Here is a 15,731-nt window from a genome sequence, read left to right on the forward strand (position 1 = left end):
TACCTGAGGTCTGGCTTTCTTCTGGAAAACCATAACTCTGGTCTTGTCCAGATTGACTGTCAGTGCCCAGGTCTGACAGTACTGCTCCAGCAGTGCCAGGTTCTGCTGCAGCCCCTGTTCTGTGGGCGACAGCAGGACCAGGTCATCTGCGTAGAGCAGGAACTTGATTTCTGTGTTGTGTAGTGTGAGACCAGGAGCTGCAGACTGCTCCAACATTCTTGCTAATCCATTGATATAGATATTGAACAGTGTTGGGCTCAGGCTGCAGCCCTGTCTCACCCCGCGGCCTTGGGTGAAGAATTTAGTCCTTTTGTTTCCAATTTTCACTGCACATTTGCTCTCTGAATACATTGATTTAATTATGTCGTACACTTTGCCCCCTATGCCACTTTGGAGTAGTTTATAAAACAATCTCTCATGCCAAATCAAGTCAAATGCTTTTTTGAAATCGACAAAGCAGGCAAAAAATTTTCCTTTGTGTTTTTGGTGGACATGTTTGTCTATCAGTGTGTGTAGGGTGTAAATGTGATCAGATGTGCGGTGATCTGGCAAGAAGCCAATCTGACTTTTTCTCAGGACATTGTGTTCGGTAAGGAAGGCCAGTATTCGTGTATTTAGGATACTGCAGAATACCTTCCCCAGGTTACTTTTCACACGGATGCCCCGGTAGTTGTTGGGATCGAGTTTATCTCCACTCTTAAGATGGGCGTGATCAGTCCTTGGTTCCTGTGTGTCATGATGAGATTGAGAAGTTTGAGCAGGGCTTGTTGCAACTTTGGGCTGCTGTGTCTCAGCATCTCATTAATGACACCATCATGGCCACATGGCTTTGCGTGGTCTGGGGGCCTGGAGTTTGTCCAGTAGCTCCTGCTCAGTGATTGGGGAGTCTAAGGGGTTTTGGTTGTCTTTGATAGCCAATTCCAAAATTTTGAGTTTTTCATAAATGGTGTTTTGGTCTGATTGATTTGTATTTGTGAGCTTTTCATAGAGATTTTCAAAGTATGTTTGCCAGATTGTTCCATTTTGGATGGCCAATTCTTCTGGTTTTGATTTGTTTAAGTTGTTCCACTTCTCCCAGAAACAGTTCTGATTTAGTGACTCCTCAATTTCTGCAAGTTGTTTGTCTATGTATGTGTTTCTTTTCTTTTTCAGCGTGTGTTTGTAAAGTTTTACCATGTCACAGTACCTGAGTCGCAGATCTGTGTTGTGTGGTTGTCTGTGTTTTTCATTTGAGACTTTTCGTAGTGCATTTCTGATGTTTTTGCACTCCGTATTAAACCACTTTTCTTTTGCTTTTGTTTTTTGGTAGTTTTTTGATTTAGTTGTTTTTAGCTTAGATTTTGATGCTAGTTTGTGGAATAGGTGATTTAGTTTTTGTGTGGCCAAGTTTATGTCTAATTTTTTGGTTTGATACGGAGTGTTTAGGAATGTGTCCATCAGTGTCTTAATTTCGTCGTGGCCCAGTGCAGTTTGGTATCTGTCTAGGCTGTCTGTGTCCCATCTGTATGCCTGGTTGAGGTCATACAGCTGGCTGGGCTGTGTCAGTGTGTCTCTGTGCTGGTGTGCTCTCTTCATGTAGAGTGTGATCTGGCTGTGGTCAGAGAGGGGAGTTTGTGGCCTGACAGTGAAGGCACTGATACAGGATGGGTCCAGGTCGGTGATGGCGTAGTCCACCACACTGCTGCCCAGAGCTGAGCTGTAGGGGAACCTGCCTAGAGAGTCCCCTCCAGTCCTGCCGTTGACGATGTACAGGCCCAGCCCTTGACAGAGCTGCAGCAGCTCCCGCCCGGTGCTGTTGACCGTGGTGTCATGGCTGCACCTGTGTGAGGTGACCGGTGTGTGGTACAGAGGGGATTGTCCGAATATGTGAGTATTTCCCTGTGTGCTGGTGAAGTCTGCCAGTGTGCCTGTTCGTGCGTTGAGGTCACCACAGAGCAGCACGTTTCCCTGGCCCTGGAAGTGACCGATCTCCGTGTGGAGACTGGGGAGAATTCCCTCACTGTAGTAAGGGGATTCCGTGGGCGGGATGTAGACAACACACAGGAAAACCTCATTTTCTGTACAGATGGTATTTCTTTTGATTTTAAGCCAAACTCGTGACTCTTCTTTCTTTACTAATTGTATGGAGTGACTGAGCTCCGCTCTGTACCACACAATGATCCCCCCAGAGTCTCTGCCCCGGGTGATTTGTTTTTTTTTGACAGAGGGCACCATGATCTCCTTGTAGCCTGGGGGACAGTGGGTAGCCAAGTCTCCCCGACACCATGTCTCCTGTAGGATCATGATGTCTGTCTCCTTTACATCCTTGATAAATTCAGGATCAGTGCTCTTCAGCCCAAATGCTGACGAGCCCAGACCCTGAATGTTCCACATACTTATCTTTAGAGATCTCTTTGTTATTGTTTGAATTATCTTTGCAATTTGTTATTGTTTTCTGGAACTGTATCAAATTTGTGTCGGACATTTACATCATCAACAGAAACAAGTATTGTGCTGGGTTTTTGTCTGTCACTGTGGGTGATGAAAGTTCAGCTCACAAGCCGGGTGCAGATGAGGTTCAGGAGCTGCCGGATTTCTCCTAGCTCCAAACCGCTCGGTACTGCTGGTCTGGCCAGGGCTGCGGCGTAGCTGTGCAGGAGGGGCTCGGTCCAGTTCTGCTGTTGTGCTGGGTGGGAAGGGGTTGTGGTTCTGGTCCGGTTCAGCTGCTGGTCTGGGTGAGGGGCATGGGGTGGGGCACTGGTTCTGGTCCTGTTCGGTCGTTGGTCTGGGTTGGAGGGCTGTAGGGTGGTGCTGGTTCTGTTCTTTGTTGGTTGAGCTGGTCTGGGTTGGGGGTGTGGGTGCTGGGGCGTTCCTCTGGTAGTCCTCCTGTTTCTCTCTGGGATGCTGTTTGGGTGTCTGCCCAGTATGGTGTCTTTCAGAGTTTTTGTGAAGAGTCCAATGGTCTGTTTTTTGAGGTGTTTATGGTCGTGTAGATGCTGTGGTCCAAGGGTGGAGTGATGGGCCAGATAGACGTTTGGGAGCAGGGCGCAGCACCGTGAGATCTCGGCATTGATTCTCTGGATGGTGTGGTGCTGCTTGTCCTGTCTCGGCAGCAGGGTGGAGATGACAATTCGGGCACGAGGGAACTCCTTTATGGCCCTCTCTACCACTCTCCTGATGGACTGGGCCACCTGCTCCCTCTGGGTCCTCAAGTCGTTGGTGCCGGTGTGGATGATGATGTGCTGAGGGGCTCCCAGTACCGACCTGGACAGCAGCTGCAGGGCCTTCTCTGTCGTCGGACACCAGAACTTTGCTGTTTGTAATCCTGTGCCTGTGCTCATCGATGTACCTCCCGTTGGAGTCGATGAGAAGGGCTACTTCCAAGCGTCTGCCTCTGGTGTCCAGTATGCTGGAGGGGCGCTGTGCTGCCGGGCGGGGGGCTGCTTGGGGGGGTGCAGTGTGTGAGGTGGAGGAGTTGGGTGGGGCCGGGTGTGTGTGTGGGTCACCCTGAGTGTTCGGCAAGGTGGATGCTTTTGGGCAATAGAGTTGTGAGGGGATTTGGGGTGCCAGGGGGTGCAGTGGGTGTGGTGTTTGCTACGGTGGGGGTACTGGGTAAGTGGGAGTTGGTGGTGGGGGTTGTAGGGGTGTCAGGTTGTGTCGAGGTGGGTGTGTCTTTGCGGGTTGGTGGTGGGTGTTGTGTGTTGTGTGTTCTGGGTCTCAGGGCTGTTCTGTTGCAGTCAGGGCTACAGTGGGAAGTAGTGAGGTTCCTCAGCTGGTCTTTGAGAGTCTTGCTTGTCCTCTCCGCGAGCTGCAGCTCCTCTCTCAGCTCTGCTACTTCAGACTGCAGCTTACTGTTGTCCCACAGCAGCTCTTCCATCTGTGCCCTGAGCTGTTTGTTGGAGGTTTTACATTCGTTCCTGTGTTTGTTAACCTCGTCTCTTAGCTGTTCTGCTGTCTGCCCCTCTGTGAGTCTCCCCAGCATCAGCTCCTTGAACTCAGTGAAGTCCAGCTCCAGAGCAGAGAGTTTCTCTCTCAGGAGGCGCACTGTGCTGTGGTCACAGGGGGGTTGATGTGGGCTGTGAGTGTCCAGGTGGTGTGTTTCCGTGTTGCCGAGGGCTACACTCTTGCTGGGCTGTTCTGTGGGTGAGGCTGTGTTTGTGGGCTCCGTGTCAGGTGGAGCTGAACTCTCCGGTGTGGCGGGCATCAGGCTGCTGGGTCTCTCTCCTGTTTCTGGGGGAGGTTTCTCCAGGTCGGCCTGTGTTTTAAGGTCTGTGAACTTTTCCTCGAAAAGCTCCAGAGCGGCCTCACTGCCCTGTATCATCACTGTACCATTGTGGTAGGTGTTGACAGTCAGGACAGTGTCTTCTACCTCGCTGTTGCCCCCTATGGAGATTTGCCTGCCTTTGCTGATGCCCCTTCTGGTGGTGTTTGTATAATTCTTACACACAGCTGTGTGCCAGGCATTCGGATGCTCAGTAAAAAAGAGCAGATTGGTTTTTATGTGTTTTTCTCCTGCCTGGCAATAGTCAGCAATGAGGGTCTCTGGGTTTTCTTTCATCCAGGAGTCTTTGTACTGTTTCCTGGTCTTAACGGTTTTCACGTCCTCAGGGTACTGGAGTACTGTGCTGAGGGGGCAGGGCTGGTCCAGTGGGGCTGTGTTCTGCTCTGTACTCATCTTGCTCTTTTAAAAAATACAATGTGCCCAGGTGAGAAGAGCAAACAGACGGCCTGGCTCGGGCATTTTGAATACAATCAGCCCCCTGTTGCTTGGGAACAGGTTCTTCAACTTTGGCCTTTTGAGTGTAGTGGGCCCAAGTGATATTTTGTTTAATTTAAACTTTAAGGTAACTTTTTCTAAAGACTTTTTAAACTTTTATCTAGCAAAGCAGTTCAATTTTTTAGAGGCCTCTTCAAGAAAGGAGAAGAAAGAACAGGGCTTACCAGGTGTTTTTGGTGTTGATGGCTGAGTTCTTGGCTTCTCTTGATGCTGCTTTCCCTTTCCTTCTTGTTTCCTTTGGTGTACTTTTTCTCTTTCTTTCTTGTCTTCTTATTCTTATATCCTTGTTTTAATGATTTCTTTTCTGTTTGTTCCTCTTCATCTCTTGGGGATTTTTCTTTTTTTTCCTCAGGTCCTTTATCCTCAGGTGTAGCTGTGTCTTATAGTTGATCTTCAGTTTTTTAGATGTTTGCTTTGTTGTTTTTTTTTTCCAATGGCAAATTATTTCTTTACTTCTGTAGTTTTCTTTAGTTTTGCTAGATGTTGCCTTATTCCTAGACTATTTGTTCAGTTCCAGAAAACAATTAAAATCTCAAAGAAATTAGGAGCTCATCTTCTGTGCTGCCTCTCAATTCAATTTAATTCAATTCTCTCTCTCGATAATCGATGTGACAATACGATTCTCAGTCAGAGACTCTCTGACTCTCTGACACTCTGACTGTGACACTGACTCTCTGACTCTCTGACTCTCTGACTTACTCTTTCACTCTGTTGAACTCTGTTGCGGTCACAGAAGCTTAAGATGTCTAGTGGTTAAAGTAAAGAAGTTGTGCGCACACTTCACACCCTCTCTTTTCCACCACCTCAGTGTGCTTCATCCTGCCCGAGTTAGATAACCTTCATTCAGATGAATTAGTTATCCTTCTGTTCTGAGTGTGTCTACACCAGCAATATCTAGCTCTTTCCTGATCAGTTGAATATACTTTATTTAAAAGCTGTAGTTATGTTATTAATCTTAGTTGATCTGCAGCTTATACTCTGTTCCCATTAGCATTTGGATGTGCTCAACTCTATGTAGCTTGAACCTAGTGGTGGGATGTGCCATCTAGATCAAGAGCACACTAAGAAACTCAGAGTAGATCAAGGGAGAGGCATAAAGACTTTGGTGATTTGAAGACACTGATAACAGAGGAATTTGTCACACAAAAGTGTTTGACAAAGTATCTGGCTAACTGCATGTGCGTGCTTGGAAACAATATCTGCTTCAGACTAAGGGGCTGCTCTGTATGGTTCAACTGGACCTTGGTACTGCTTTTTATACGATGAGCCCTGATATTCACTTGCTGGAGAGCAGTTGCTTTATCTGGGTCTGCCTTCAGCTTGTTAAGTTCGTATTGCCTTGTCTCCTCGGTGGGTGCAGGTCCAGATTGGTCTCACTGTGTACCTTAGGGCTCCATTCTGGGACCTCCTGTGTTGTATGCATAGTTACAACAGCCACCAAACTGATTCATTTCCTTGTAACAGTGATACTGAACATTGGTTTAGCTATCTGCAGTGGAAATTGTAAAAACAAATCTGTCCAAATAATTGCATATTTTTGTAAATACACAATGTTAACACAAAATTAGTCACATCTATACAATCAGTATTTTATTCATCCGGCTTTGTCATTGATAACATGGAGCAGGTATTGTACTTCTTGTAGTGTTTTAATAGGATTAGCTCTTGTCAGTAGGATTTTTATTTGTTCCTCTGGGCAGAAAGTCTCCTACGCCTTCAGATTTTACAACTTGAGCAGTACAGTAAATGTTACATTGGTCTGAGATTTATGATGGCCAATCAACAACATACATTTTATGTTGCATTAACCATGTGGCAGTAGATTCTGTGGATTCTGTGTAGGATTTGGATAAAATACAGTATCTTAATATACTTTGAAATCTGTTAATCCCTCAGTTCATCAAGGCCACCAGGACCAGAGGATACACACCAGCACCAAAGCAGAACAGTGCCATTTTTGTTATTCACAGAAGGGATGATGTTCTTCGCAATGTGAGTTTAACCTTTTCGTGTCAGTTATACTGCTGACAGCACTGTTCAGAAAGTTGAGTGCTTGCATCTAGTCCACTTATACACCCAGTAACCATCAAGCTAATTTCTACAAGGTTCCAGAAAGTTTCTGAGGGCTTCCGAAACTTCCGTGAGGCGAAAAATCATTAGAGGATTACATTTAAGGCACCGATTTTCAGAGTTCTGACAAAGCTGTGTTTATAGCCACTCAGTTTGTAGTTACTTAGTATCAGAGAGTGTGCTTGAATATTATCCATGTAGGTTATTTTCCTGCTGGTAGTAGATTAATTATACTGCAGCATCTTGGGCGTTTCCATTGAGCATTAATGAATTAGCATGCAGTCAGCCCCCGGGCTTCACCTGCTCTGGGCTGAAGGAGCAGGAGGTCTGCATGGCCTGGCCAGTTCCACCCCCTTCCCAAAATATAACCTGGCAGTTCTGCGTGGCTTCACACTCCCACAGACTGGAAATGAGGCAATGGAAAAATAGCCTGAACACCAGAAACTGAAGCTTGCCTTCTTCAGGCAAATTAAAAAGACACGCCCAAACATTCTGTTGTTTATTTTTTCAGTGCAGAACCAAGTTTAACTGCTTCGCCTTCGTACACAGGCATGATCACCACTGCCCATAAACACGTTGAGGAATTGAGCAGTGTTTCCCAGTGCTTGTGCACCTGTGGGACAAAAATTAGCCTTCTGCTTTATAACCTGCATAAGGGCCCTGCTTGGAGCACAACACCACGCCATTAGATATAGACAGGTTTCTGTCTGTTCGGGTCTGTGGATCTGTGACATTCATCTACTCTACATTCTTGGTTGCAAGACTTCTCAATTTAAAGAAACAGAGATCTATGTTATAAAATTTTTAATGACTCATAATTGGACATGGGAGGCACAGTGGCACAGTTGTTTGCATTGCTGCCTTGCAGCACTTGGGTTCTGGATTTAATTCTGGACCTGGGGTGCTGTCTATGTGGAGTTTGCATGTCCTCTCAGAGTTTACGTGGATTTTCTAGCTCAGTCTAAAGACATACTGGTAGATTAATTGGCTTCTGGGAAAATTAGCCCTGGTGTGAGTTTGTGCCCTGCAATTGACTGCTGTCCTGTCATACCTTTGAATTGGAAGAAATGGTGAAGTGGTGAGAAAATGGCAGGATGAATAATTGGACCTTAGAGTGTGTCTAAGAACTATAATATTTCTCACTGATTGTGATCTGCGTCTCTGTCTTTTCATGCTGGTGTCTCTTCCTTTATAGTTCAGATTGCACTGAAGCACTGACCTTTAGGAACATTTAGTGCCACATACAGTATACTCACTGCCCTAACAGTGTATTAAAGATTGGTACTGTACATTACATAGGAGTGACCATTCCTATCCAAAATAGTGGAATGGCCCAATACATGATATGTCCTGTTATTCCTTAGAACTGTTATTTAGTGTATCAGGCCTTGTGCTCAGTGTTTGCTCCTGTGGAACAGACAGCTGATGTAGGTGACTTCACCAGAGGCACAGTTGTGATTAAGTCATCTGTGAATATCTGGTTATAGCCAAGCTGTAATTATCCAAGGACCTAGACAGCTCCAGTTCTTCACGCTATACCCAGTCCGCCACAATTAACCCATACAGTACCCACAATAACCTCCATACAGTCCCACACTGACCCTAATCCCTTGCACTGTCTACAGTCCTGTATACTGACCCTAACCTCTCAGTCTGCCCACAGTCCTCCTTAGTGACCCCACACTGACCTCAGTCGGCAGTTCCCTGGGACCCCAGCTCATTCTTTTCTCTCCTTTCCTCCTCACTCTTCCCAAGTTCTTTTGCTCTTGACTTGTCTGTTTTCAACATTCCTGAAAACAGGCCCTGGTCTCCAAACAGGAGTGGTGTAATCAATCACAGCCCTGTTTCAGAGGGACAGCACAGCTGCGATTGGCTGCCTCACAGACAACACCCACAGGCTTGGCGAAGAGGCTGCCATGGAGGCGGGGGGGGTGAATGTGCAGGAGGGGCGGTAAATTAGACTGCTTTTTTCTTTCACATTTTCCAGGAAAAGCCTAATGATTCAAAGAATGGGGCTGTTTTTGAAACCCTTTTATTTTTAAGTTCTCTGTCAATAGCCTAAACATATGGGGCCTTCCTTCTGATGTTTACAGGAAAGGAATGACTTTAAGTTTGCAAAGACAGGGAGTGAAAATGAGACAGAGAGAAAGGGAGAGAAAATTGAATTTTGTCTCATGCACAGTGATAGATTCAGGACTCAATGGTGCTGAGGGGCATAGAAAAACATCTTTTACAATGTCCTATTGCTAATGGGATGGTGGATTGGCAACATTTTTTCCTCCTGGTGTGTCTGTTTTTTGTGGGGGGCAGTTGTTGGCTTTCCGTCACACAACAAATGCAACATTAGAAACAAGTGGCAGCTTAACACAACAATGGCTTCTTCCATCAGAAATGATAGAATTGTTTAGTATTTTATTATTACTGTCTTATAAGTTGAAATCCGACTTATTTTGTATGGACTGTACATTTATTTATTTTTTCAGGTCATAATTGAAGTCCCTGAATGTTTGTGCAGTGTGTGTTGGGGATATTAAGGATGGAGCTGTTTTGTGTTTTGTAACCAATGGGTCCTTCCCAAGATTCTGGTAAATATTTTCTTACAAGTGTCCTGCTTATATGCAAAACACTAAAAAATATTAGCTTTAGCTACTTAAAGCTCTTTGTGAGAGTTCATCAGTAAGATGTGTTGCCCATGGAAACGTCTGGCTGTGAACAAGAGGGGTCACATACAGTATGTAAAGAATTTGGCTCGATGATACATAAATTCCACAGATGAATCCAAGCGAGGAGAGGATGAAAGCAGGCCAAATGCAGCTGGGAGTAGACAGGAACACATAAGCACCTCATTACGTGAGGTTAGGGCAGAAAGCTAATCTTTATACCTGGACAGGTAGAACATAAGAAGAGGCCATTCGGCACCTCAAATGTGTTAACTTACCTATTTTCTGCACTCAGTTCATAGGTTCAGTAATAATCTCTTTTATATATTGTAAATGTATTGCATCTAAGACATATGCCAGACAGATGTGTTTCAACTTATTTGAAAAATGTTGCTCAATTAACTGATTATTCATCAATTAATGATGCACAGGTGAAAATTACACTGTGACACATAATGAGCATTCTCAGCGTTGAACACCTGGTCTGACTGAAAGGTTCAGTGCGCATAATTTAAGAAAGAGCACAGCTGGAATAAAGACAGACATACAGCAGGATCAAAACTGGGAAACACTGTTCAAGAAGATGTTTGAACACCCAAAATACTAGTAACAAAAAAGGGATGATGATGATCATTATGACTATGTCCTATGTTGTCTCTAACTGTTGCTGAAAAGCTGGTCAACCATTTTTTTTATTTATTGTATTGCCTACTGTAATGGCTTACTTGCAGTAGTAACTAAATCCATATTGAACAGTATGTCCAGAATTCGACAGTCAGAATCCTGACCAGGTCTAGTGTAGGTAATCACATTACTCCTAACCTAAAGTCCTTGCACTGGCTTCCTGTCAGGTTTCAGGTCACTTTCAAAATCCTGCTGTTCACAAACAAGGCTCTGTTTGGCTTGGCATCTCAGTATCCTTCTGAACTAATATCGTCCTACTACCCCTACTACGTCCTACTACGTCCTACTACTAATGCCAGCAGCATATCACCCTGCAACTCACACCTGGCAACCCACTGAAGCTAAGCAGGTGTGAGCCTGGTCAGTACCTGGATGGGAGACCTCCTGGGAAAAACTAAGGTTGCTGCTGGAAGAGGTGTTAGTGGGGCCAGCAGGGGGTACTCACCCTGCGGTCCACGTGGGTCCTAATGCCCCAGTATAGTGACGGGGACACTATAATGTAAACAGGTGCCATCCTTCGTAAAACCGAGGTCCTGGCTCTCTGTGGTCATTAAAAATCCCAGGGCGTTTCTCGAAAAGAGTAGGGGTATAGCCCCGGCGTCCTGGCCAAATTTCCCATTGGCCCTTACCAATCATGGCCTCCTAATAATCCCCCTCTATGAATTGGCTACATTACTCTGCTCTCCTCCCCACTGAAAGCTGATGTGTGGTGAGCGTTCTGGCGCACTATGGCTGCTGTCGCATCATCCAGGTGGCGGAGGGGAGTCCCCATTACCTGTAAAGCGCTTTGAGTAGAGTGTCCAGAAAAGCGCTATATAAGTGTATAAGTGTTATTATTACCCACCTCGCAACCTTCTGTCATCTAACTCCGATCTCCTGTCTGTCCTTCAAGCATGTCTTCACTCTGTTGGTGGGGCCTTCTCCTGATGCACCCCAAAGCTCTGGAACTCTATCCCTAAGGAGAGTCATCTTCCCTGAGCTCTTCTATATCTTCTAGATATTTCAAATGTAGACTTTCAAATCTAGACCTTCTTTTCTAGGAGGAGTTTTATTTAACCGGTTCTGTACTGGTGTACCCCTTTGCTTTCCTACCATATTCAATATGCAATCTACTATCTCCTCTCAATATGTTCTTTTTTGCTGTTGTTGTTCTGTGAAGCCACTTTTTAATATAAAAGATTTATTATTATTATTATTATTATTATTATTATTATTTAGATGGATCCTCTGTTCAGTTTACTGCCAGTCAACTAGAATATTCAACTAGAATATGTCAAAATACATTGTACAGGGTGGGATAAATGTTTCAGTATTATCAGATAATGCATAGAAATTACCAAAATGAAACACGGTGCAAAAATCTGAAAATCCTAAATATTAACTCTTCATTGAGACAAAAGCATATCGATATACGATGCAGGAATTTCAGTGATCAAGAAGGCTGGAGAGGAGGGTCAGAGAGGGTACAAGAGAGGGAAACTGCCTGCACTGGGTGACAGGGAGGAGTATGAGCAGCACAAGAGACCACCAGATGAGCCGAGAGATGGGGTGGGAGATAGGAGGGGACTGAGGCAGGACTTTGGGCAGAGACACCAGGCACTCCAGAGAGCGCAGGAGACAGGCAGGGAGAAAAGGAAGCCATCTGCAGAGCTCTGGATGGGCTGCAGTGGGAGGGTTGCTGATGTTGGGAGCCTAGCTAGGACAGAGCGGCAGCAGTCCAGCCTAGAGAGAACAGGATCTTTGACCAGGAGCAGAGCAGAGAATGATGTTAGGAAGGCTGGAGCTGTAGATATTGTTTGGAAAAAGATGACAGGTGTGTCTCGTTTGTTTTGACAACCATCTTGTATGTACTTGTATTTAATTCTTAAGTATATGCATCCTATAGATTGGCACAGTGGAACCAATGTTCATCAGCACAAGTCAGGATGCGGTTCTGTTCATTCCAGACGTTCTGGCTGTCGCAAAACAAATAATTAAAACTGTAAATAAGCTTCTGGACCCCCCTAGTGGCCGAGACAGTAATTGTGCTCTTTTCAGAGGTAGGATGAACTATGTTATTGGCTGTGATCTGCATTACCCAAGCCCTGAAACATAGCTGAAGTGCCACTGGATGCAGGGTTGGGGTTCCTTACACTGGGCTCTCCTGGCTCCTGGCAAAACATTGACCAATCCCACACTGAGAAAGAAAGTCTGGAATTATACTTTCTGATAGAGATCTGGAGCGCTCATGTTGAAATGTATATTTATTTTTTGGAGGAGTAACAAGGAGAAGTAGGTTTTAAAATGCATTTGACATAACACTGTGCAGTGGATTTACTGTTTGCAACAACTGCCTGTCTCAGAAGCGTAACCTTAATGGCTCTTCTAATTAGAAATGTTATCCCTTTACACATACTCCTCATAAAACCAAGATCAATCAGGAAACAGCCCGTGCCAGAATCCACGGCCTATTGTCCGTGTTGACAAGCAGATTGAAGATGTGTGGATTAGCGATGGCCGCTCATGAATGTAAAGGTCAAGTGGATGAGCAGATCTTTGAAGAATGAGTTCTTCTCCTCAGTTAATAGAGCTGCTGTGTCTCTTGACGATGGGTGATAGTTTTTAAAGCCCATTACAGAGCTACTCCTACTCCTACTCTGCACCTCGCAGTTGCTACACTGTTTGTGATTTCACACTCAGGAGGTAGTGAGACGTGCAAACACATGATGTGAGCCATAGAGTTCCTCCACAGGCACTATGGCCTCTTATAATATACCCTCACAGAAGAATAATGGTTTAGCTTTGCATAATTAGTAACTTGAGGTGAAAATACATGTTTATATAAATACATCCTTGCTCCAAAACTCTTATTCCACAAAATCATTTATCATTTCCAGACTTCAGTAAAAGATTTTCTACTTAGTAAAATCTTAGATTTTCTACTTAGTAAAAGCAAATCTGATTACATTTACCCATTATTGCAATTTTCCATATTAAGAAAATAATGTAAGTTTTGTTTAAATAAGAGTACATCTTAACGCAAAGGGTGGTGAGTGTCTGAAACAAGAGGCTCTGCCATATGACAGAAGACAGAGATTCTCTGCCCGGCAAATTGCTAGTGACAAAGCAAGCAGGATGGACTGAGTGGTCTCCTCGGTCTCCTCTTGTGAGGTTGGAGTGTTTCCTCCAATACAATAATACAATACACTCAATTGGAGTGTATTATTGGAGTGAGATCGGGGCAGTGCAGTGGCACTGTGGCTAAAGATCTTCTCCTATGGCTGGAACGTTGTTGGTTTGTATCCCCCAGCCGGCAGAGGAACTCTTCCCCGTTGGGCCCCTGAGCAAGGCCCTTAACCCCAACTCGTATAAATAGCCATATAAATGGCTCACCCTGTGCTCTGACCCCAAGCTACTCTTCCAGTCTGTGTGTCTCATGGAGAGCAAGCTGGGGTATGTGAAAAGACAAATTCCTAATACAAGAAATTGTATATGGCCAATAAAGTGATCTTATTCTGGTCTGTGTTTACTAAACCGGTTTCAGTGCCAGTCTGTTCCTTTAAAATGTAGCTCCTGGAATCTCTCTGACCTTTTTCTTTACAAGTCTTTTACATGTAGTTTCAAGAAATATTGCTAAGATCTGTCTAAATCTCTATATTCCAGTGGGAAATTCTTAAATTGTACTGCCCATTTTCAAATGATGTAAAGATCAGAGGCATCTGCAGTGAGAAGTGTGAAGCCAGGCCCGATTTATTTTTTTAAATTTAGTCTGTGGTCTGTGGCTCCAACAGGGCTGCAAACACAACAGCAGTTGCCCCCAAATGGGCAGGAGAGCAGACCCTGTGATGTCTGTAATGTAATTGGCAGGAGCTGAAAAACAGTAAAATACTATATTTTGTATCTTCCAATCACCCAGAAGTAAGCTTGTTAACGTCAATGGAAACATAGTAAAATCGTACAGAACCTTAGCTTTATTGTGGTAGTTGCTTCAAAGGCACTGGCAAAGTCAACCCAACCAACTTCTCCAGAATCAAAAACCAGAGTTTTCCACAAGTGGAAACTACAGAACATGGAACACACAAGGAGTTGTAGGGGTGTGGAATAAGCTCTTGTCTGTAACTTTTCTGTTTTTTGGTATATTTTTTAGTTCCCTGAATGCACATCTGTCTCAAAACAGAAGGAAATAAAAGGGGAACCCTGAACAGTTGTGACCTGCCAGCAGTTTTGTTTGTCAGATGTTTTGTTTTCTAAGCTAAACACTGTGGTCTGCAAAAAATTGTTTTGCTTTCTGTAAATTAATGTTTTAACCAAATGTGTGTTGGAAAGCACACAATCACTGCACTAATCAAAGCTCACAGAGCATTATTGTGTGCTTTAGGAATAGTATTATCCACTACCAAATCTGTCATGTTGTTCAGTACTACTGTATAAAATATAAAATATATAAGTATTCATTTTTATTTCAGATACATTTATTGAAAACAAATTCCTATTAACACTGATGACCTGGAGACCCATTTACATGGCTGAGTGTTTTACTGGAGCAATATGAGTAAAGTTCCCTGCTCAAAGGAGCTGCAGCTGTGTCCCTCCTAGGATTTGAACCTGCAGTCCTCAGGTCTAACCACTTCTCCACACTGCTCCCTATTGATGTGATGTGAATACTGTACATGAGAGTCCCGGCACAGTACCAGTGTCTGTCAGAGTGGTAAGTTCACCTGTGTAAGTGCCAGTGAGTGCCTATGATGCGAAGAGTGTTCCAGAGCTCACCCATCTGGCTTCTCTAGTGAATTCAGGTCGTCTCTTCCAGGCACCAACAGCATTGGAATGAAACTTTAATTCATAGTTCGGATTGCCAAGAGTGAACTAATAAGCTCTTAAGTACAGAATGATACAGAAATCCCTTGGAAAAGATAGTGATCTGGGAATAAGAATACCCTATGTCTAGCATTCTACAGGGCTCAGCTCCCACAGTCACTCTTTAGTACAGAGTCTGGCCATATTCAACTGTGGACAGTAATAATTCCGTGCCAAGACAGCATGCACAGCTGGAACAGAAACAAACACAGTAGTATCTGCTATCTTAGCCGTGTCACCTTATGCAGAGCCTGACAAAGATGCTCACACATTAATTTTGGTACAGAAGGCTTATAGTAAATGATTACAGAATTAATAGCATTGTGAAAATGGGATTAATACGTCATGGGAATGGATAGAGTTGGGAAACTGGATCAGTGTGTCTCCTGGGAATGAACATGGTAAGAGAATGGGATGAGTGTGTTTCCTGGGAATAGGTTGTGGATTATGAAAGGAGCTTTCCAGCCATATTGTTGAACTGGTTTCTTTCAAGAACAGCTGGACTCATAATTGAGTTCTGAGTTAAATTATCCAAACAGGCTAGATTGTAGATCCTCTCGCTTGTACCCTTTCTTAGGTTCTTATGTATTGAACAGTTATGGCTAACTGGGTCAATGGATTTCAGTTTCCTGGAAATTTCTTTCTAATCTGATGCGCTATCCTAATTACAAGGAAGAGAAATCTATTAGCTTTGTGTGAAGGAGTCTATGTTTGTGAATGGAAGA

General features: G+C 44.3%; 1 protein-coding gene across 6 annotated transcripts in view; it reads left to right on the forward strand.

The window, feature by feature from the left end:
* Positions 1 to 15,731, forward strand: part of shld2 (shieldin complex subunit 2) — a 34,454-nt gene that overhangs the window by 7,192 nt on the left and 11,531 nt on the right. For 3 of the 6 annotated variants that reach the window (XM_015347864.2, XM_069189299.1, XM_069189300.1), the window contains one exon: positions 6,653 to 6,748. The exons of 2 other annotated variants lie outside the window; for them this stretch is intronic. The gene's annotated coding sequence lies outside the window, so the exon portion shown is untranslated. Of the gene's footprint in view, positions 1 to 6,652; positions 6,749 to 14,619; positions 14,858 to 15,731 lie in introns of those variants that run through there. One more of the 6 variants, XM_069189302.1, reaches the window with a different exon arrangement.

Source organism: Lepisosteus oculatus, chromosome 4 (assembly GCF_040954835.1).
Source record: "Lepisosteus oculatus isolate fLepOcu1 chromosome 4, fLepOcu1.hap2, whole genome shotgun sequence".
Lineage (NCBI taxonomy): Eukaryota > Metazoa > Chordata > Actinopteri > Semionotiformes > Lepisosteidae > Lepisosteus > Lepisosteus oculatus.